This window comes from Callithrix jacchus, chromosome 15, assembly GCF_049354715.1.
Source record: "Callithrix jacchus isolate 240 chromosome 15, calJac240_pri, whole genome shotgun sequence".
Taxonomy (NCBI): Eukaryota; Metazoa; Chordata; class Mammalia; order Primates; family Cebidae; genus Callithrix; species Callithrix jacchus.
In genome coordinates this window covers 49,536,079-49,559,187 of record NC_133516.1, presented here as the reverse complement: position 1 = coordinate 49,559,187, position 23,109 = coordinate 49,536,079, and the positions used below count along the sequence as shown (strand labels likewise).

The window sequence follows — 23,109 nt, the reverse complement described above, 5'->3', positions numbered from 1 at the left end:
CTATTTTTCCCTTCCTTGCTCCCAGGGAGATTATAGAAGTATAACAAAAAGAAAAAGAGAGAGTTATAGAAATGTAACAAAGACAGGAATAATTTTTTTTTTTGTTAGAGAACCAGAGATCTTATTCTGTCCTTCCACTATTAATATACATATTTTAGCAAAATCACTTTTTATTTTCTCCAGGTCTTTGCCTCATACTTGTATATGAAGTAACTATTTATTCTGAGATTTCCAAAGCATTTGGAAGAGAAAGCATTGTGGACCAGCATGAAATTAAAGGCACAAGCACCATTAAAAAGGAATTTCCTAAGATGTAACTAATTGAGCTGAGAACAGTGAAAGACAGGAAAACTGAGCATGCCCTGGACACAATCTCAGTGAAGGAAAAGGTGGTGGTTGGAAGGAAATGCTGAGTTGGATGACTCTCCTTGAGAGCCTGCTCACTGTATTATCAGCCCCCGGCAGGGACTTATATACCAAACATGCACAGATTCACAAGGCATTGCCCACTGACTGAAAACAGTAATCTTCATTTTCATGAACATCCCCAGGAAGGCTATGCTTAACAATCTGCTCATTTATAAGACTATGATAGTAAAATCCAGATAAGGAAACACTTAATTATTTATAACAAGGAGTTTGGAGGGGAGGGGTATATGTTATGACAGAGGGTGATTTTTTTTCTCTGAAAATGAACATAACTCTAGTTAAAATGTGCAAGAATTTAACTGATTGGAGTAATTAGTCAACATTTGGTTATAGAATAAACCAATTTCAGAGTACTGATTTCTGCTTTCTCTACAGCTTTTTAAAGACCCCGGAAAGGTTTTAATTCCCAATGGATGGGTTGCTGAGTATGTTAACAAGCTACTCAGTATAGAAAACTATGTAATACGCATAGATATAAATGGAGAAGTATAAAGTCAGCCTTCAATTGTATGTATAACATATTTGTCAACATGCTCCAGTAGGGAGACTTGGCAATGTTAGCCTATTGCCACAGGATTCTTGGCATGTGACCTAGGGTGCTCTCTTGGCTCAAGTGATGTGCATGAGAAAAAAACTATATGTGTCTAATCTAGAAAGTCAAGATCCACATTGGAATAAATTTAAAATCATGAGCAGTTAAATGATAGAATTCAGGGGACTTCCACATCAGGGAAGATGTAGACCGTTTTTCCTATTCCTCCTGCTAAGTAGAACTACAAACCCTGGGCTTTATCTATAAAAAAAACATTAGGAGACTCTGAAAGGTAGAGAGAAGATGGATGAGCTAGGGAACTTGACTCCTAAAGAATAACATAGTGGAAAGTTCCCTGTGTTTGTTTGGTTTGGGGTTTTTGGTCTTTGCTTTTTCACTTCACATATTTCAGACTTGCCACTGAAGAAGCTAGAAATCTAGAAATGCTTATAGGCATAGACAAAAGTCTCCCTCCAAATTCTGCTCTTCAGCTAAAAGCTAGCAAATGGCCTGTCCATCAAGAATAAAGCTTTTAGAAAATAACCAGTGCACTCCAGCCACATACCACAGAAATAACTGTGGCCACTTCCTGAGCCACAGCAGCCAAGGCTGACTAAGAAGCCCAGACTTCTCTCCTGAGAGGCTGTTTAACAAAGCATAACAAAGCACTCTGCTTTGTAGGAATGAAGAGCTGTAGGGCAAGACTTGTAACCCACAGGGCAGTAAAGGCCCTCATCCTTTCATAATACAAGGCCACTGGGGAGCGAAAACTCTCGCTTTCCCCACTAGCATCAGAGGAAGCCAGCTAAAACAGAAAGTTTACAAAACATCCAGAGTCTTCATAACATAAAACCCAAAATGCCCATATTTCAATAAAAAAACACGTGCATATGAAAAACTGGAGAGATCTTAAATTAAATTTAAAAAATGAATAGCTGCCAACACAAAATTTGACATAGATCTTAGAATTAACTGACAAAAACTTTTAAAAGAGCCTCCACAAAAATGCTTTAACAAGCAATTTAGAACACTCTAAAAACAAATGAAAAATATTTCAGCAAAGAAGCAGAAAGTCTCTCCAAAGAAATAGAAAACACGAAGAATAGCAGTACAAAAATTATAGATTTGAAAAATACATACATTAACCAAAACTTAAAAGCCTCAATGCATGGGCTCAAAACTAGAAAGGGTAGGACAGATAAAAAACAAAAAACAAAAAACACTCAAATGGAAGATAAACCAATAGAAATTACCCAATCTAAATGAAAGAAAATAGATTTTAAAAATAAATAAATAGCGCTTCAGGAAGCCATTAAATAGCCTCTCCCAGAAGGAGAGGAGAAAGAGGGCAGAGCTAAAAAGTATCTGAACAAATAATGACCAAAAACTTCCTAATTAGGCAAAATACATAAAACTACAGATTCAAGGTGAGCAAACTGCAAACAAGATAATCTCAAAAAAAATTTACATCAAGTATATTAGTCTACTCAGGCTGCCATTACAGAATATCATGGAATAGATAGCTTAACCAACCAAAACTTATTATCTTACAATCTGGATGCTAAAAGTCTGTGAAAGGAAAATAAATCTTGGGGCCCCCAAATCACTAAGCTGAAGGGAAACATCCAGCTGGGAAATGCCTAGGGCTAATCTGCCACTCATTCTTTCCAAAGCCACCCCTCTGCTCATTGAGATAAATGCATACCTAATTGCCTTTTTTGGAGAAGCTAATCAGAAACCCAAAAGAATGCAACCATTTGTCTCTTACCTACCTATGACCTGGAAGTCTCCTCCCACTTCTAGTCTTTCTGACTTTGCTTCCAGTAGTCTCACCTTTTCAGACAGAACCAGTGTTCATCTTGCTTACGCTGATTGATATCACGTGTCTCCGTAGAATGTGTAAAACCAGATTGTGCTCTGACCATCTCTGGCACATGTCATCAGGACTTCCTGAGGCTGTGTCACAGGCATGCATCCTCAACCTTGGCAAAATAAACTTTCTAAATTCACTGAGACCTGTCGCAGATTTTCAGGGTTCACAAGTCCAATGAGTTGTCAGGGTGGGTTCCTGGTGAGGCCTTTCTTCCTGGTTTGCAGATGGCTACCTTCTCACTGTGTCCTCACATGGCCTTTCCTCCTCATCCACAGAGAGAGAGAAAGGGAGAGAGATCTGGTGTTTCTTCCCCTTCTTGAAAGGAGACTAGATCTACAGTATTGGGGCCCCACTTTTATGAGCACATTTAGCCTTAATTATCTCCCTGAAGGGTCTATCTCCAAATTCAATTACACTGGGGGATTCGGCCTTCAAGATAATGAATTTGAGGGGGAAGAGCAATGGTGGTAAAGATAATTCAGTCCACAATACCAAAAACTTCATAGTCATACCTCTGTAAACTAAAGACAAAGAAAATATCTTGAAAGCAGCAAAAAATAAATGACACCTAAGAAAGAAAACAATCTAAATGACAGTGGCATTTTCATCAGCAACAATGGAGGCCAAAAGGAATTCTCACAACATCTGTAAGTGTTGAAAAAAAGAAATGCTAAACCAGAACTTCATATCCAGATAAAAGGGCCTCCATAAATAAAGGAGAAATTAAGACTTTCTCAGATAAAAGAAAACTAAGACAATTTATCTCTAGCAGCCATACCATAGAAGAAAGATTAGAGGAAGTCCTCTAAACAGAAAGAAAATGACAAAAGAAGGAACTGTAGACTATCAAGCAGGAAGAAACAATATGAAAAAGAAAAATACAGATAAATAGACTGTCCTTCTCTCCAATTTTCTTATTTATATTTGATGGGTGCAACAAAAATTATAACATTAACTAATGTAATATTAAATGTATACACAGAAAATATTTAAAACAATTGTAAAAGAGAAAGGTACAGAAACTGCTGGGAGCAGTGACTAAAGCCTTAATCTCAATTCTTTTGGGAGGCCAAGGTGGGAGGATCACTTGAGCCCAGGAGTTTGAGATCAGCCTGGGCAACATAGGGAGACTCTGTCTCTAAAAAAAAAAAAGAAAGAAAGAAAAAAGAAACATAAAGGAAGACACATTTGCTATAATTTATTTAAACTGATAAAATGAAATCGACTATGCTACGCTATGAACATATAATACATAGAGCTATCACTAACACACTATACAAAGCAAAAAGAACAAAGCTGGAGGCATTACAATACCTGAGTTCAAGCTGTGCTACAAGGCTATAGTAATCGAAACAGCATGATACTTGTACCAAAACAGAGACATAGACAAATGGAACAGAACAGAGGCCTCAGAAGTAACACCATACATCTACAACCATCTGATCTTTGACAAACCTGACAAAAACAAGCAATGGGGAAAGGATTCCCTGTTTAATAAATGGTGTTGGGAAAACTGGCTAGCCCTGTGCAGGAAGTTGAAACTGGACCCCTTCCTGACACCTTAAGCAAAAATTAACTTCAGATGAATTAAATATTTAAACATAAGAACTAACACCATAAAAATCCTAGAAGAAAATCTAGGCAACACTATTCAGGACATAGGCACAGGCAAGGACTTCATGACTAAAACACCAAAAGCAATGGCAACAAAAGCCAAAATAAACAAATGGGATCTAATTAAACTTAAGAGCTTCTGAACAGCAAAACAATCATTAGAGTGAACCAGTAACCAATAGAATTTGAAAAAATTTTTGCAATCCACCCTTCTGTCAAAGGGCTACTACAAAGAACTAAAGCAGATTTACAAGAAAAAACAAACAAACAAACCCATTCAAAAGTGGGCAAAGGCTATGAGCAGACATTTTTGAAAAGAAGACATATACGTGGCCAACTAACATACAAAAAAATGCTCATCGTCATTGGTCATTAGAGAAATGCAAATCAAAACCACATTGAGATATCATATCACACCAGTTAGAATGGTGATCATTAAAAAATCTGGAGACAACAGATGCCGGAGAGGATGTGGAGAAATAGGAACACTTTTACACTGTTAGTGGGAGTGTAAGTTAGTTCAAGCATTATGGAAGACAGTGTGGTGATTCCCCAAAGATCTAGAAACAGAAAAACCATTTGATCCAGCAATCCTATTACTGGGTATAAACCCAAAGGATTATAAATTGTTCTATTAGAAAGACACATGCCTATGTATGTTCAGTGTGGTGCTGTTTACAATAGCAAAGACCTGGAACCAACGCAAATTCCATCAATGATAGACTGGCCAAAGAAAATGTGGTACATCTACACCATGGAATACTATGCAGCCATAAAAAACGATGAGTTCATGTCCTTTGCAGAGACATAGATGAATCTAGAAACCATCCTTCTCAGCAAACTGACACAAGAACAGAAAACCAAACACTGCATGTTTTCACTCATAGGTGGGTGATGAACAGCAAGAACACTTGTGCACAGGGAAGGGACCAATACTCACAGGGCTAGGTGGGGGGTGTAGGGGAGGGGCGGGGAGGAACAGTGGGGAGGCGGGGAGGATGGTGAGGGATAACACCGGAAGGAATGCCTAATGTAGGCAAGTGCGGGGGGTGGGGATGGAGACAGCAAACCACTATGGCATGTACGTACCTATGTAACAATCCTGCAGGAGGCAGGAAATCCCAGCATTTTAGTGAGACCAAGGTGGGTGAATCACTTCAGTTTAGGAGTTTGAGACCAGCCTGATGAACATGGTAAAACCCCATTTCTACTAAAAATAGAAAAAAAAAATTAGGTGGGTATAGTGGCACATGCCTGTAATCCCAGCTTCTTGGAAGGCTGAGGGTGGAGAGTTGCTTGAACCCTGGAGGCAGAGGTTACAGTGAGCTGAGATTGCACCACTGCACTTCAGCCTGGATGACAGAATGAGACTCTGACTCAAAAAAAGAAACAAAAAATACACTATAGATGATGAAATCTAGAAAACACACTCTAGAAAATGAAATCTAGAAAATGTTCAAGTAACCAACAGGATGACAGAAAGAAAAACAAACCAGAAAAAACAAAATTAAAACAGAAAAAGCAGAGAGAATAAACAGAAGACAAAAAATAAAATGGCAGGCTTAAGCCATAACACATGAATGATTTCATTAAACATTACTGGTCTAAATACAGCAATTAAAGGAATGGAAACCATGCTTTCTACAAGAAATTTGTTTAAATATAACATTATAGGTAGGTTAAAGTAAGAATATAAAAAGAATATATCATGGAAACATTAATCAAAAGAAATGTATTCACAAAAATGAAGTTGGACAGTAACTCACACCTTATTAAAAAAATAAAAACACCTCTAAGTGGATCCAGATGTAAATATGAGAGCTAAAACTGTAAAACTCTTAAAAGAAAACATAGATGCAAATCTTCATTTCCTTAAATTAGGCAATGGTTTATTAGATATGACAGCAATGAAAGAAAAAAATAGGTAAGTTGGAATACATCAAAATTGCAAATTATTGTGCTTCAAAGGACAGTACCAAGAAAGTGAAACCAAAACCCACAGAATGGAAGAAATTATTTGCAAATCATATATCTGACAAAGGTCTAATATCCAGAGTATATAAAGAACTCTTATAAATTAATAATATAAAGAAACACTAATTTAAAAATAGGCAAAAGTGCTGAATAGAAATTTATTCAACGAATATATGCAAATAAACAATATGTACGCAAAAAGATTCTCAGGAAATGAAAATCTCGAGGTCTAGATCATTACATTAGAGAATTCTACCATACGTTTAAAGAATTTACACTGAGTCTATACAAATCTCTTCCAGAAAATAGAAGAGGAGAGAATATGTCCCAATTCATTTTATGAAGCTAGTTTTACCTGGATACCAAATTATGCATGATGGTAAAAGCCCATCACAAAAGGTTAGTTACTATATGATTCCATTTAGAAGGAAGGTTGGCATGTCTATGAAAGGCCAAGATGAAGAACACTGAAGTGATAGAAATGTCTTTGGCTGGATCAGCATCCACATCCTGGTTTGCTGTTGTACTGTATAGTTTTGCAATACATTACCACTGGGGGAGCTAGGTAAAGGGTATGTGATATTTCTTCCAACTCCATATGAATCTGTATTTTGAGATCATCACAATTACCTCAAAACAAAAATTACATTTAAAAATTCTGCTTATTAGTGTGAATGCAGCCATCTGCTAACAATAGGAATATCTGCAAAATTACGCTTAACTCTTGTTATAAATAAAATGAAGTTTAATGTGAATCTAAAATATGCATAGCTACGTGTGAATTAAGTCCTGAAGGTTCTGAGTATATTCTCAGCTGTTTTCAGCACAGATTTGAAACACCTGAATCCCTAAGTCTTCAGTCCAACATGAACTTAAAATGGTTCCAATTAAGCTTTAGACCACCCCCATCTTCCTTTGTTAAATTATTAGAAACTAAGATTGTTTCCTAAATTACCTGCCATAAAAACTCATGTGTAATATATATTACACATGATTTCCCCATAATTAGAACAACCACGACAAACTTGTTCCTTTGACACAAACCTCAAAATTACACAAAATGGTAATAAGTCAAATGGGTTGATTGATGAGATTCTGCAAGGCAGAATCCCTGGGGAGTAAAGCGCACACGCGCGCGCGGGCACACACACACACACACACACACACTCGCTCTCTCTCTCTCTCTCTCTCTCTCTCTCTCAATCTCTCTCTCAATCTCTCTCCCTCTGTCTCTCACTCACACAGAAGCTTTCTCTGTTATTCCCACTGCCTGATTGCTAGAGGCAGGGTTAGTGAGAAGCTTTGTTTTTCTCCACCCGATGGTGTCTTGGTTACTAAGTGTACCTCCACTTTGACCACTGTCATGCCTTCTAACATTGAACTTCTGGGAAGAGTATTAAATAACATTAGCTAGTGTCTTCTGAGTACTTACTGTGTGCTAGGCACTTTGCTAAGCATAGGTTTAGTATTAATTATAACCCTAAGTGCCAGGTACTGTTATTATCTTCAATTTGCAAAAAGACCCGGAGCTCAGAGGGGTCAAATAACCTGCCCCAAGTCATGTGGTCTAGTGGTAAACCTATGATTGAAACTAAGATCTGTCTAGATTCAAAGTACAAGCCTTTAACCATTACTTCAATTGTTCTCAAATTTCGCTGCACATTAGAACTGAGGAATTTTTACAAATCTTTATGCCAGGTCACACTTGAGAAAATTAAACCAGAATGTCTGGAATAGAAGCAAGTTTCAGTATTGTTTAAAAGATTCCCAGGTGATTTCAATATACAGTCCATTTGGGACCCATTGCAATATTGTGTGGCCTTTTGGTTAAAACTCTGGCTTACCTGGGTGCCTTCCACTACCAACCTTCATTCACAATGCTCTACCTATCCCACATCCAAGGTTCTAAGTACACTCTGCCCTCTTGAATCCCCTCATTTCTGAATCTGGCTTCCCAGAAAATTGGTTAAATTTTCTGGATTACCCGGCAAAGTCACCTACACCAGGCAGTAGGTTAATAAAGGCTCACTATCTTTCCCGTCTAATAATTCAGACAGAGGCCTTTGATGCTTCAGCTACAAACAGAACAATATGGGAATGCAGACCTTTGGGGCCCATGAAGCTTTTCTGAAGCCAGTTTCGTAGCAGACGTAGCAACAGCCTACGTGAATAGATGCAAGACCCATTTGTGAGTAAAGACTATTAAAAGTTACAAAATATAAACAGGGCGGGAAAACTATTGGCTTTGATAAATAAAGACTTTAGCAATGACTTGGAAAGACTTTCGTTAAGCTTTCAAGCTGGCAGAAGAAACTGCAGATAAGAGAAATAAGGCTCAGAGAGTAGAAAAACCAAGGCCACACAGCTTACCAGGGATGATGGTGAGATGAGTCTATCCTGAAGGATGTGGCTATGGTGGGGGCAGATGGGCTAATCCATGGCAAAGTTATTTGCACAGCACCCACTCTATGCATATTAATCTATAGAGAAATATGCAAATTTTGCCTGTTTAACATGTTCAGAGATGCAAAATTGGGGGCAGAGGTCAGATGAGTAACTAATGGACACAAAAGTTGGTAGACCAGAAAAGAAAAACAGCGATGGGGAAGAGCTTGTAAAATAAGTAACCATAAAGCAGACAATCGAAGTAGATTTGTATGGCCCAAAATAAGTTGAATATATGGAAGAAATGGAATTTAGGTACTGCTCTATGTGAATCCAAATCTAAGGCCAAAGCCAACTAGGAAACATGCAGAACCCAGAAGTATTTTGGCTCTTCTTATCTCTTTCTCACCCCCACTGGAAACAGCTGAATTCATTAGCTTGTTAACAGTGGCTAAGAGAAACTCGGTATCTTGAAATTTTCCAGGACAATATTGGCACCTGTCCATTCACAATCACCCCCATGAGTAAGGAAGCTGTGTTTCTCCGAGTGTGCACTCCAGTTTTTCCAGCCCCAATTAGTAACCATATATCCTGTTTTAAATTTTTCGGAACACCTTTGACATGTCTTTCTTTTAAATGTAAACAATGATAAAGTCTTGAAATTGTGTTTGCCTCCCAAGAATTGAATTTCCCTGGGTTGGTGATGGGAGAAGAAAACTGTTCTTTTAAGCAGCAGATATTGAGTGGTAGGAAGAGCAACCACAGGCAGTAGGGAGAGTCGGGACTCACTGCAACACAGAGTGCAGAAATCCTCCTTTGAGATCAAGGTTGGGAAACCCTGTGTCTGACCCAGATGCTGGGTTTATGGGTTTATATCTGTTCTTCTCATGTAGACTTCAGGCCTACCATGTGCCAAAGAGACAAAACTGCAGAGAAATGCTCCTTAGGTTAGAGAGTAGCTCTTTCCGAGGTCCTAATCCAGTGTGTGTCTCAGGAAAGCTGAGATTTCCCACATCATTCCCTTCAGCTGTCTCTCCACAGAGTAGTCACTATCTGCTTCAAATTTGGCCAGTTTCTATAGAGCAGAATAAAGAAATGTTCATTAAAAACATAATATATGATGCATGTCTCTCAAGTTTTAATGCAAAGTTAGTAAATTAATCAATATTTTGGACAATAAATCTGCTTATTCTGAAATAAGTAAAAAATCAGTAGAAAGTGTATTTATGCATCCTGAAAACATGATATCAACATGCATTAGTTATCTATTGCTGCGTAACAAATTATCCAGAATCACAGTAAATTAAAACAGCAAGTACTATTATCGTTGTGAAAGGAAATTAAATATTGAGATCCCAAACTCATGAAGCCAAAGGAAAAAGTTAAGCTGGGAACTTGGTCGTGCAAACCTGCATTCCACTTTTTTGGTTCCTAAATAAGATGACTACAAGATTTAAAAAAAAAAAAAAAGCCACCTGCCTCCCCCAGATTTTGTTCACAGGGAAACTCTTAGTGATCTCCAGGATCTTTACCCCAAAGTGTTTCTGTTAAAATTTCACCATGGCAATAGAAATTGATAGCTTGTCTTTACAGGTGCAGTCACTCCCTGCCCACCTGACACAAATGCATATCTGTTTGTTCCCCTGTCCAATTTTGTCTATATTATCTTATTTTAAAATGCAGATTCCCTGCATTTTCCCTCTGCCCCATTTGCCTATGTCGTCTTATGTAAAAAATGCAGATTCACTGAGCCAGAAAAAGTCATGAATACCTATTTTTCCCTACCTTCCTCTTACATGAAAACTATTTGGAGCCCTCAAAATCATCTTTGGAGAAAGGCATAGACCTGTCTCCTAAATGCACACCCTTAACTTTGGCAAATAAACCTAAAATGAACGAGACTTGTCTCGTCATTTTTCTTGATCAACATCACACAGTTTCTAAGACTCAAGAATTCAGGCACGGCTCATCCGGGTCTCTCTCTCTGTCTCTTGCTTGGCTTCAATCATCTCACCCTTTGACTGGGGAAGGATCCACGACGAAGCTCTCTCACATGGTTGTTGACAGGCCACGTGTTTTTGATATCTGTTGGCGGAAGACAGTTTCTTGCCACATGGACTTCTCCATGGGGCTACTCACAGCCTGTTTCCCCCAGAGCAAGGGTTGCAGAAGGGAGAGGGAGGGAGCAGCAAAGTGGAAGTCTTGGATTTTTGTAACCTCATCTCAGAAGTGACAGCCTATCTTTTTTTTTTTTGTTCCTATTCTATTCATGAGAAGCCAGTAAGCCCAGCCCACACTCAAAGGGAGAGGAATACATAAGGTCATGAATACTAACAGGCAGAATTCTCTGGGGGGCACCTTTCAGGCTGACTGGCATCAACATAATTCCTTCTCACTACGTTAAGGAACACTGAAACCAACATCCTTTCCTAACCCCAAGTTAAACAATTCTGGGATAGGGCATACTTTCCCTACGTTAAACACTACTACAAAAAAAAAAAAAAAAAAAAACAAAAAACAAAAATAACTTAGAGGCTTGCTCCTGGAAGGTAAGAGCATAAACTAAGACTGCTTACTTAGCGAGACTAACCTCTTGTTCACTACCACTGCTTTCCCACTTTCCTCTCACAGTGCCCACCCATCCAGGCCTCCTCTGTCGTGGACTCTGTCCCATTACATCCAGTTTCTCCTCTGGTAAGATTCACCTTCAAATTGCACAGCTCACACTCTAAAAACCTATAAATGTCCTCACCTAATTTCTTACTTTCATATGCTACCAAGACTTTGGTGAGGTGTGTTCTCTGTTACTGTAGTAGGTTTAACAAATTTAATTTTCCATAACCAATAAATGTTTTACAAGTCTTTTTGAGAGGCCAAGAGTTGACAATCTTGTGTAAGAAGGATTGTTTCCGTTTTCTATTACTAATAAAATCTTGACCCACTGTCACTATAAAATGACACATTATTTTAGTCAAACTGCACCAATATAAAAATAAAATAAAATAGATAAATAAAATTATAAGGTGCCTATTTGAATGAATGAACTGTGGCTTGCTACACGTTCAACTGTTATGTTAAAAAATCCTATTTAAAAGTATACATTTAATGAGATTTATGAGTAGCAAAGCATCCAAGTTAATGCCTATAGTTGTTTCATATTGTTCTGCTATTTCTTACTTGCATGTTGGTGATGGCGCCTTTGCCACATATCCCTACCATCCCCATGAAACAAGAAGTCGTAGAATTGCTAAACCCTCTTTTTCCTACACAGACAAAACCTTCCCCAGATTCACCACTCCCAAGAGAATATTCTCTCACATCTCAGAATGTTATCTTGGTGTTTCAATGTGTTTAAACTATTATTCTTTGATATATTTAGAATCCTTCTTGACTTTTTTATTTTTTGATGAAAAATAAAGCATTGAGCTGTCTTTTCTGTCTCCAGCGTCAAAAGCAAACACCACTGTGATTCATAGCAAATCTCTACGGCACTTAATTAAAATGATAGTATTTTGTGGGGTGAGGTTTTCTGTTGTCGTTTTAGTTTATGAAAATTAATGGTGTTATTCATGTGAAAATTATAGTTGATACTTGGAATTTTAACATGACTGTGATATCCAAAACATAAAATAATCTGACTTCCTTTAAGTTGTTTCTTATTTTTAAGATTTGTTTCAGAAGACACATCTTTACTTAATAGCAGATTTTCTTCTACCTAATCTCTATCCTCACTCCAAGCTGCAGTGCCCAGTGTTAATGATGGAGAAAATATTTTTAAAATCCAAGAAAGTCATCCTTACATGCATGATTTATCTTCTAATAATGATTAATGCTGCTAATTTGATGCTCAATTGAATTTATGAATTTTTAAATTTGGTTATTATTTAAACAGTCATAGGCCACCAGTGTAAAACAGCACCCACACAATTACTTCCAGGAAATGAAGAAATGTTTGTCTGTAGATGACCAAACATTCAAAAGAAAAAATAGGGGTGTGGTGGCAGGCACCTGTAGTCCTAGCTACTTCAGAGGCAGAGGGGAGACTCGCTTGAGCCCAAGGGTCAGAGGTGCAGTGAGCTATGATCACACCACTGCACTCCAACCTCGGTGACTAAGTGAGACTGTCTCAACAACAAAAAAAAAAAAGAAAGAAAAAAAAAGAAAAAAAAAACATATATATCCCGAAGTAGTTGTATACAATTCCTTCAGCTACAGAACTCCAACATTTAACTTTTAAAATGTATATAGGCAAATGGTAACCTAGTTATTGATCTCAAAGTGGGAACTTTTGATTAAATAAGCATATGAAAAAGAAGGGTTTCACTATGTTAGTACCAAGTAAAATCTTCCTAAAATAATTTCTCTTTCAATTTGGATCAAAACCATGTTCTTATAGCTCAAAATACAAACCCATTGAGACTTTGGGACCCAGCCAACCCTTTGAATAAAAAATCGTTATGGTTTTTCAAGTCCTAGGGTATTTTAGTCCTTGCATTCTAATGAGTAATTAGTACCACTACCAACCCATTAATCACACATATGGCTGCTTTAATAGGTAATTTTTCTGTGACTATAGCTTAAAGATTATGATTGAAATGAAAATGCCTCTGCTTTATCACCTTATTGATATTCTTGATGAATTAATTCAAACCCCATGTTTTCATTTATTTGGAATTGGTTTCACGAAATAAATTATGTCATTTTTCATAAATGTTTCTACACTCGCTAATGTTCAATATTCAACCAGATCAAGCATTACAATATAAAATATTAAGATCCAGTAAAAAGTCTGATGTCAACATGTAATGAGATAAATTATCTTAAACATGTTAATCTTTATTTTCACAGGAAAGGATTACTTGTGGACTTACAAATATGCCTCTAGACAGTGTGTTAGAGATATATTACATTTCTACATATATATAATTCCTTCAGCTACAGAACTACTTGCTCTCCAGCTTTCAGTCATCTTGGCTTTCAGCTGAGGAATTTGGCAGTCAAAAAAACAGAATCAAGTTCTCAGCTTTATTCCTTTTAGGACTTAGAATCTAAAGGGCAAAAACTCTTCTTTTCTCAAAGACCTAACATATTCATCTGCATCACCAGCAGCACCACCACCATTTTAAAATAGCACCCATACAATTACTCATGGGAAATGAAGAAATGTTTGTCCATAGATGATCAAGCATTCAAAAGAAAAAGAGGGGCATGGTGGCATGCACCTGTAGTTTTAGATACAATTTTCCAAAGGAGGAAAAACTGGTTTTAGCAGTGGGCAATGTTCCACCAAAATTATTTCCAGTGCCAACTTCCCAAAGATATGTATCTGTCCCCATCATAATTCTGAATCTAAAACACTAATTTTTCAATCTATTGATTTTTTTTAATTTTAGTTAACAAAAATTGTGTATATTTATTGTGTACAATATGATGTTTGAAATATGTATACATTGTGGAATGGCTAAATTGAGCTAATTAACACATGCATTACCTCAAATACTTATAATTCTTTGTGGTGAGAATCTATTCTTTTAGTGAGTACAATAGACCACTTGAACTCACTCCTCCTGTCTAACTAAAAGTTTATGTCTTTGGACCAACATAGCCTTACTACCCCCAAGACCCCTGGTAACTACTATTTTAATCTCTACTTCTACGAGATCACCTGTTTGGATTCCACACATGAATGAGATTATGAAGTATTTGTCTTTCTGTGCTTGGCTTATTTTACTTAACATGATGGCCTCTAGGTTCATTCATGTTGTCACAAACGACAGGATTTCCTTCTTTTTAAGGCTGAATAGTATTCCATTTTGTACCTGTTTTCTTTATCCATTCATCTATTGATTCACACTTGGGTGATTCCATATCTTGGCTATTTTGAATAGTGCGGCAGTGAACATGTGAGTATAGATATGTCTTTGACATGCTGATTTCATTTCCTTTGTTTATATACCTAGTAGTGAGATTGCTGGATCATATTGTAGATCTATTTTTAATTCTTTTTGGAACCTCCATACTGTTTTTCCATAATGGCTGTACTAGTTTATAATTTGAAAATTCAGGCTGGATGTGATGGCTCACACCTGTAACCCTAGCACTTTGGGAGGCCAAGGTGGGTGGATCACCTGAGGTCAGGAGTTTGAGAGCAGCCTGGCCAACGTGGTGAAACTCCTTCTCTACTAAAAATACAAAAATTAGACAGGTGTGGTGATGCATTTCTGTAGTCCCAGCTACTCAGGAGGCATAGGCAGAAGAATCCCTTGAACCCAGGAGGCGGAGGTTGCAGTCAGCCCGGATCATGCCGCTGCACTCCAGCCTGGACAATCAAAACAGTGCATTAAATAAACAGTCAATTCTTACCTGGTACACCCAGTTTCCCCAATCCCATGGAGGTGGTCCTTGTTTGTTGTTGAAGCTTTCAGACATTTTTTTAAATCCACTTTCAAATTATATATGCATACATGTGTGAGTGTGTGTGTGTGTGTGTGTGTCAATCTCAGCATTCTTTTTTAGTATTAGCAAAGGTTCAGAGAAAATTGTAATGCCCATTACTAGGAGACTAGCAAATGTTGCATCCATATAACAGAACTTTTTGGGGCCATAAAAGACAAGTCAGGAAATCTTTAGGTGACAAGGTCTGAAAGTTATATTGTCAAATGAAAAATGCAAGCACCAGAACACTGTGTATTGTATGAATCAATTTTTATTAAAAATGCATGAAATAACACCAAAATTATTTTTTTTAAAACCTCAAAATCTGATACCCTGCAGGGAAGAGAAGGAAATGACTAGGGTAGAGGTGAGAGGGAATCATCACAGATAACCTTTTGCACATTTTTCACTTCAATAAGTACATAAAGTATATAATAAAATTAACTTTTCAAATACGTAAACAAATTTCATTTTAAAAACACTTTTTAAGTTGTACCTTGTGACTTTTTTATGTTAAGTATTGAGACACTTGACAATGTGCCTCAAACATTTTTTTGTTTTTCAGTACATAGGGGCTACTGAATTCTTTTTCCAAAGCAGCATATTATTTCAACATAAGTAAACCGAAGTTTATTTTAAAAGCCTTCTATTTATATACTAAATCACTGGGAGAGGGACCAGTCAATAAGCTCTCCTTGGCCTAATTTAATTAAACTCTTTTCATTTCATTTACTATGAACTTCTCCTTTAGTTTACTAGTATACAATAAATATAAACAAAAATGTTCAACTTTAATAACAGTTAAGCAAATGAACATTAAAATAACAATTAAAAAAAATTACTTGTAAAGGTGTGAATAAAAGGGCACCATAACAAGAGATAAAATGGTACAGTTTGAAGGGCCTTCGGTAATCTGATTGAAAACATTAAAATGCATATTTTTCCCATAAATTTCATGTCTGTTAGTTACTCTTAGCTAAGCAATTGGATGAATTCGCCAAAATAAATGTGCAGCTTTTTATTACAACTTTTTTTTTTTTTTTTTTGGTGAGGCGGAGTCTTGCTCTTGTTGCTCAGGCTGGAAAGCAATGGTGTGATCTTGGCTCACTGCAACCTTGAAAGGAAAAAACTTTAATATTTTGGAAACAATCAAAACATTTAACAATAAGTAATCAGTTAATTTATTATGGCGTATCCATACAATAAAATACTGTGAAACCATTTTTTAAAAAAAGCTGCATAGCATTATTTATTGAAACTTTAAAAAGAAAAAGTCAAGTAAAAAAACCAAATATAAATTATTATCTCATTTTGGTAAAACTATATATTTCCATTAAAAACTCTGGAAGAACATAAATACTAAAACATTAATAGTAATCATTATCAAAAAGTGGAAAATGAGGCCAGGTGTGCAAGCCCAACACTTCGGGAGGTTGAGGCGAGGGGATCACTTAAGCCCAGGAGCTCAAGGTTTCAGGAAGCTAAGAGGATGCCACTGCACTTCAGGGAAGCGAATGAGAACAATTCCTAAAAAAACAATGATAACAACAACAATTTGGAAACCTGGGTAATCTTTTAGCTCATTCTTAGTATGTATTCTATATTTTTTTCTGAAATTAACATGAATTACTTGTATTATAAAGAAATAATACAAGCTGTCTCTTAAACTCTAGCTCACATAAGATAAAGTATAACAAGGGCCAAAGATAAGACTAATGGGCTTAACCATTGTCTAGCCTACCTTTTCACCTAAACATGGAATAATTGCAATTATTTGTGTGTATGGTGCCCTTGGTTGAAAAACATTGTTTAAAAGTAAAGTCAGATTTGAGTAGACAAAGAACAAAACCAACTTTAACTAAAGATTAGATTCAGTAGCCTTTATATCCACGTTGATGTATCTGTAAGATCACCCATAATCCTAAAAGATCCATAATTGATCTTACAAAAGTAAAAGCAAATCTTAAACCTTCACACCAGGTATGCACAACTAGTATTATACTGACCATGCAAACAAAGTTTGACAAGTGAAAAGATGTTTGAATGAGTAAACTAAACATACGAAGCATGTGGGCAATACTGAATGTGTGAAAGTTGCCTCCTAAGTGGCTACTATGTCATTTTTCTTTGTAAATACTCTTCAAAGCTCCAAGAAGTCTTTAAGGAACTCCCTATACTCTGATCTTATCTCAGTGGAAGGCAGAACAGAACATTATCACACCACGTTTATTACTTGTTTACACACATTTCACCCCATGGAGAGGATATGGAGTTTGTAAAGAGACCTTGTGACGTGGTCTTGTACTCAACATTGTGTGAGGGTTTTGCTGTCTAGTTGCTCTGGTTTTATGCGGGAATTTAGAGAGACTGACAAACTATGCTCTCCAGCTGCAATCTTCCTTTCACAATATATTTTTAAGTGAGGAGAGTAACTTACAAACACTATAGACAATGGGATCAGAGGGTTACCAATGTCATTTAAGAGCACAGATAACCTATAGCCAGGTACCTCTTGCTGTCCAACTCCATTCTCAGTTATTGGGAGTTTGCACAGTAACCTCAGATAACAAGGGAGGCTATGTTATCCCAAATCTCTTTGGTTCCTAATTTCAGATAGTAAGTAGCAGCCGTTTGGATAGTGAAAAGGTTATCAAAAAGTATACCCAAATCTATTCCTCTCCTGTGTACAAACGGAGAAATTCACATTTTAACTGAACACTGAATGTTATTTCTGAATTGTAAACACTCAAGATGAAGTTTAAAGACATCAGGTGATTTTTGCTTTCTACTCTATTCCCTTCTGTAGTCTAGTAATTTTCTAAGTCAAACTCGAATGCTTCATTTTGTTTTAAGAAAGTAATTTGAATAGTAACTAACATTTCATCTTTTTTTCAGGAAGTCATGACCTAAATCTGTACCAGTGTGAATTGTCTTACAGACCTTTGGACTGTTGTTTGTTCAGGTGGCTTCTTGATCAAAATAAGCTTTACAATCATCTGAGTAAGAAATATTCCAAGATATGTGCTTTCTAACTGCCCCCAAATCATCCTGCACAATGCTAAATAAAATTCATGGTCTTCACTTACAATATTAAACCAATAAATTTTTGAAGGGAAAAAATCTGTAACAAAATAGGAAGTAAGACCATTTCTCTTATAACAACTATTTTTTTTATCAGGTCACTGTGAATTCAATAAAACCAATTTATTTTTTCTCTGTCTGCCTTGAGATCAATTCTTCAACTGCAAAAGCAATAGACAAAACAAATTTAAATGTCTGAATTAAAATCAATATAATTTATTCCAGAATTCACTCCCATTTTCTTGAAATGAGGTACTAAGGTCTTTGGAGAATCCCTGCACATTCACTGATGTGTGTGTAAACATAAAAATTTATACAGCAATATAAGTACAGTATCAACACTAAAACCAAGGAGGCATTTATTGTTTATAGTGTGCAGGGTTCTATGACAGGCAGCACAAATGCAAATGTCTGGGATATGAATATATAAGATATGAATCTTATGTTCTAAAACCTGACACTCATTAGGTCAGAGTGAGCTTTTGTAAAAATATATATCACTTGGGGCTTGGGGCAGATCACTATATAATAATAATAACCCCTAATGAATCCCATCCTTGGCCCCATGCTCCATTGCCACCACTCTCAAGAGGCCAAATATTATTGCTCTATGTGCTTGAATTTGGTCTGGCCTTATGGCTTCCTTTGATCAACAGAATCTGGGAAGAATGACTTTGTGTATGTCCCAAAGCCTAGGCCTTCTTAAGATGCTAGATGCTGGCAACTTCTGCTGCTCTCATGTTCTTTTTTTTTTTTTTTTTTTTTTTTGAGACGGCATTTCACTCTTGTTTCCCACGCTGGAGTGCAGTTCTGCAATCTTGGCTCACCTCAACCTCCCAACCTCTGCCTCCCCGGTTCAAATGATTCTCCTGCCTCAGCCTCCTGAGTTGCTGGCATTACAGCCATGAGCCACCATGCCTGGATAATTTTGTATTTATAGTAGAGATGGAGTTTCACCATGTTGGTCAGGCTGGTCTCAAACTCCCGACCTCAGGTGATCCACCCACCACAGCCTCCCAAAGTGCTGGGATTACAGGCATGAGCCACTGCACCTGGTCAGCTCTCATGTTCGTAAACCAGCATGCCTGAAGAAGCCTAGCATGGAAAAATATGTAGGTAGAGAAGCCAGGCATCCTAATCGTCCCAACAGAGTCCACCCAGGCCAGATAGTAGAACTGTTTGCCACCCAGGAAATCCAGGCAAAGTAGAAATAGTTTTTGTTTTTAGCTACTTAGTTTGCAGGTAGTCTGTTACACAGAACTAAGTAAAGCACTGTTTCTGTCATTTATTCACCCACAACTATTCATTCAATGCCAAGATTGTGCCCATCAATTGGCACTGGAAAAACAGAGGTGAACATTGACCAAGGTCCCTTCTCCCACAAGGTTTACCTTCTCACATCTGAGGGCAGAGAGGGGCAAGATTGACAATTAGAAAACAGAAAAATAAATAATAATTTCACACACAAAGAAGTGAATCCTGTAATAAAAACAAAACAAGATGAAGGAACAGGGTGTGACTGAGGTGGACAGGGAGGAGAAGATGACTAAAGAAGGCTTTACTAGTTTCATGACATTTAATCAGAAGAAGAGATGACAGCCAGGCAAAAATGTGAGGGAGCAGCATTCTATCTGTAGATACAAAGGCCATGATGTGTCATTAGGCTTCTACACATAGGGGAAGCAAGGACGCGCGCAGGGCAATGAACTACAGTGAGTGACTGAAGAGGAGGTCCAAGCAGCAGGTGCTGGAGAGCTCTTACAGATCTTTGCACATCACAGTAAGAAGGTCTTTTACGTTTCCCACAGTGAAGTTTTTCTTCACTACTAATTTGTAGTTATCCAGAGACACAAAAGTACATTATTATAAATGATTCAAACAATACAGTAATAAATTCTCGCTCCCCAAAACCCCACTCTAATCAGGCTAACTTTCTGTAATGGGCATTTAGTCCCACAATTTAAAAATAAAATCTGCACCATGGCAAGTTGTCAAAGGTGCCTGTTGCATGGATCACATTTGATAAACAAAAATTCACTGATGAGAGCAATCTGTTTTTAAAGTAGCTTATTTTTACCCCAGAAATCCCTGACATGGGAGGGAAATGTAATTTGAATTTGGGTCCAATGACTAGGAGTTTGGAAGGCAGGTATTTTGAGGATAGCTCCACAACGGAAGAAGCTATCGCTGGTAAGAAGCTCAGAGGGAAAGCTTGGCCAAGAACCAAAGTCTTTTTACTGCTCCTCACACCGCGTGGTGGTCGAAACGGCAGTTGATTTTACAGCTAATAAGGCATTAAACTGAATCTCTTAAGCTTTTCATATTGAAAGTAATTGTAAATTGAATTTGCTAAAACAATAACTTAAAGAGGCAAGACTTGAATTTTATCAGAGCAAATCAAATGATGATGCGGAATTTAAAGAGCCACTGAAACAAGTGTTTTCAAGTACTTTATCGATCTCCCAGAAGCAGCCACTGTCGACGCCGAGCTTTGCTTGGCAAGTGGAATTATCGCACATTGATTATTCATCACAGAGTCAGACTGTAAGTCTCTGGCTCCGGGTGGGCTGGTCATGTATGTTTCAACACTCTGACTCTCAGTAAAGATAAGCCCACCTTGGAAGAAGCAGAGAGATAGCAACCTGGGCGGGGCTCAGAGACGGGAGCTGGCCCATTTTCAGAAAGGAATGGGGACTGAAGGAAGCAGAACATTTTAAGGTTAGCCCTTTAAAAAATGCATTTATAAAGGCACTGATTGTACTGTTCACTTGGGCTGCTATGACAAAGTACCATGCAGACAGGGAATGGGGAGGCCTAAAAAACAGAAATTGGCAGGGTACAGTGACTCACGCCTGTAATTCCAGCACTTTGGGAGGCTGAAGCCAGCAGGTTGATTGAGCTCAAGGGTTCAAGACCCGCCTAGGCAACATGGTGAAACTCCGTCTCTACAAAAATAATAAAATAAAGAAATTTCTAATCATTCTGCAGGCTACAAGTCCAAAATAAAGGTGTATTGCAAGGGTTGATTCCTTCTGAAAACATCAAGGGAGAACTCTGTTCCGTCCTTCTCTCCTGGCTTCTGTGGGTTTGCCTTGGCGTTCCTCGGCCTGTGGCAGCATCATCCCAGTCTCTGTCTTTGTGTTCACAGGGCGTTCATTCTATGTGTGTCTCTGGATCCAAACTCCTTTTTTTAAGGACATAGGTCATATTAGATTAGAACTCCTTCTAATGTCCTATTTTAACTTGATCACATTCTGAGGGGCTGGGGGTCAGGACTTCGACCTATAAATCTGCGAGGGACAGAATTCGACCTAGAGCAGTGATGTACTGGTGACATAAAAAGTGCACTGAATCACTCAGTCATTCTCAGTGTTGGCTGCAGCTCACAATACCCTGGGGAGGTTTAAAATGTAGCTATTCCTGGGTCTTACCTTCACTGATGTTGATTTAATTGGTCTAGGTTAGGGGCCAGGTGTAGATATTTTTAAGAGGCACCTCTGGTGGTTCTAATGTGTAGCCAGGATTAAGAATCACTCATTAAATGCCTCCAAGGGCCTACTGTCATTCAGAGAGGAAACTATAAAATATATCAATTATTTTAAGCATTGTATTAAGTCCTAGAAATATATTGGCAATCAATGCAGTTACAGAAACCACAGATAGAGTTTGGATCCAGAGACACACTCAGGATGAATACCATGTGGGCACGAAGACAGACATTGGGGTAATGCTTTCACAGGCCAAGAAACTGTACCTGCATTGATCACATAATGTATGGCCTGACGTAGCAGCCCCATACATATTGATAAAAGAATGAAAAAATACATATATCAATAAATTCAAATCAACACATATTCATTATCTACTATATGTTAAGCATTATATTAAGCACTAGAGAAATATAAATAATTTTTTAGTAACTGAATGAGTGAATGAATGGTTGAATGAATGAGATCATATCCCATATTACCTTCTGGTCTGCTGATAATTTCTGGGGAGGTATTATACCATGGGATTTAGAATTTTCAACATGCTAGAAGAAGTTCTCTCTAGAAAAAATACTTTTAAATCAACTAGAACAGCCTGACTTCCACCTAGAAATTGTGATTTTTTTTAATTATAACAACTCATAGAATTAAGATCTTAGGACCATCCTTTTTTACAACAGAGCACGAAGATGCTTGCATAATATACCATGAAATATTTGCAGACACATTTCAGTATCCCTACAGAATGTCCAAGAGGTGCCACTAATGTGTAAGACAGAAAAAGATGGAGAGTCCCAACATAAAAAAAATCAGTCATAAACAATGCTTGCATTCAGAATAATGCTATTCAGATGCCACTGCCAACAGAATTATCCAACCCAAGATGCAAATGTGAGGATTTATTATTCACAGAATTAGTCAAACAGAAGTTGAATAGCATATAGAGGTGAGCAGTTACCTGCTAAATTTGATAGTTTGATAAGTGCATTAGATGATTTTAGTCTTGTGAAAAAGCTACTTTTGCATCTTTTTCTCTGTTTGTTTTGTAATATTAATAGCTGTAGAGGATTATGGGGAACTTGATTCACTTGTTTCTTTATACACCCATTCAACAAGGTCAGTTATTAGCACATATTATGTCCCTATGGAAATTGCATAAAGGGGCCCTCCTGGGTAAAGAAATTACAAAACAGGTGCTCCTCCTTAGGGCTGAAACCGGCCTAAACCAAGATACATATGGTCATGAGCTGGATTTTAGTGCCCTGCGCCTTGGCTACATGTCTTTGTGCAAGAGGGTA

General features: G+C 37.4%; 1 long non-coding RNA gene across 2 annotated transcripts in view; it reads right to left on the bottom strand.

Moving 5' to 3' along the window:
• Nucleotides 1-15,495: 15,495 nt before the first annotated feature.
• Nucleotides 15,496-23,109, bottom strand: part of LOC108588452 (uncharacterized) — a 51,244-nt gene continuing 43,630 nt past the window's right edge. The window contains exon 3 of one of the 2 annotated variants that reach the window (XR_013527423.1): nucleotides 15,496-16,356. This is a non-coding gene — a long non-coding RNA (uncharacterized LOC108588452). Of the gene's footprint in view, nucleotides 16,357-16,641; nucleotides 16,770-23,109 lie in introns of those variants that run through there. The other variant, XR_001907366.4, reaches the window with a different exon arrangement.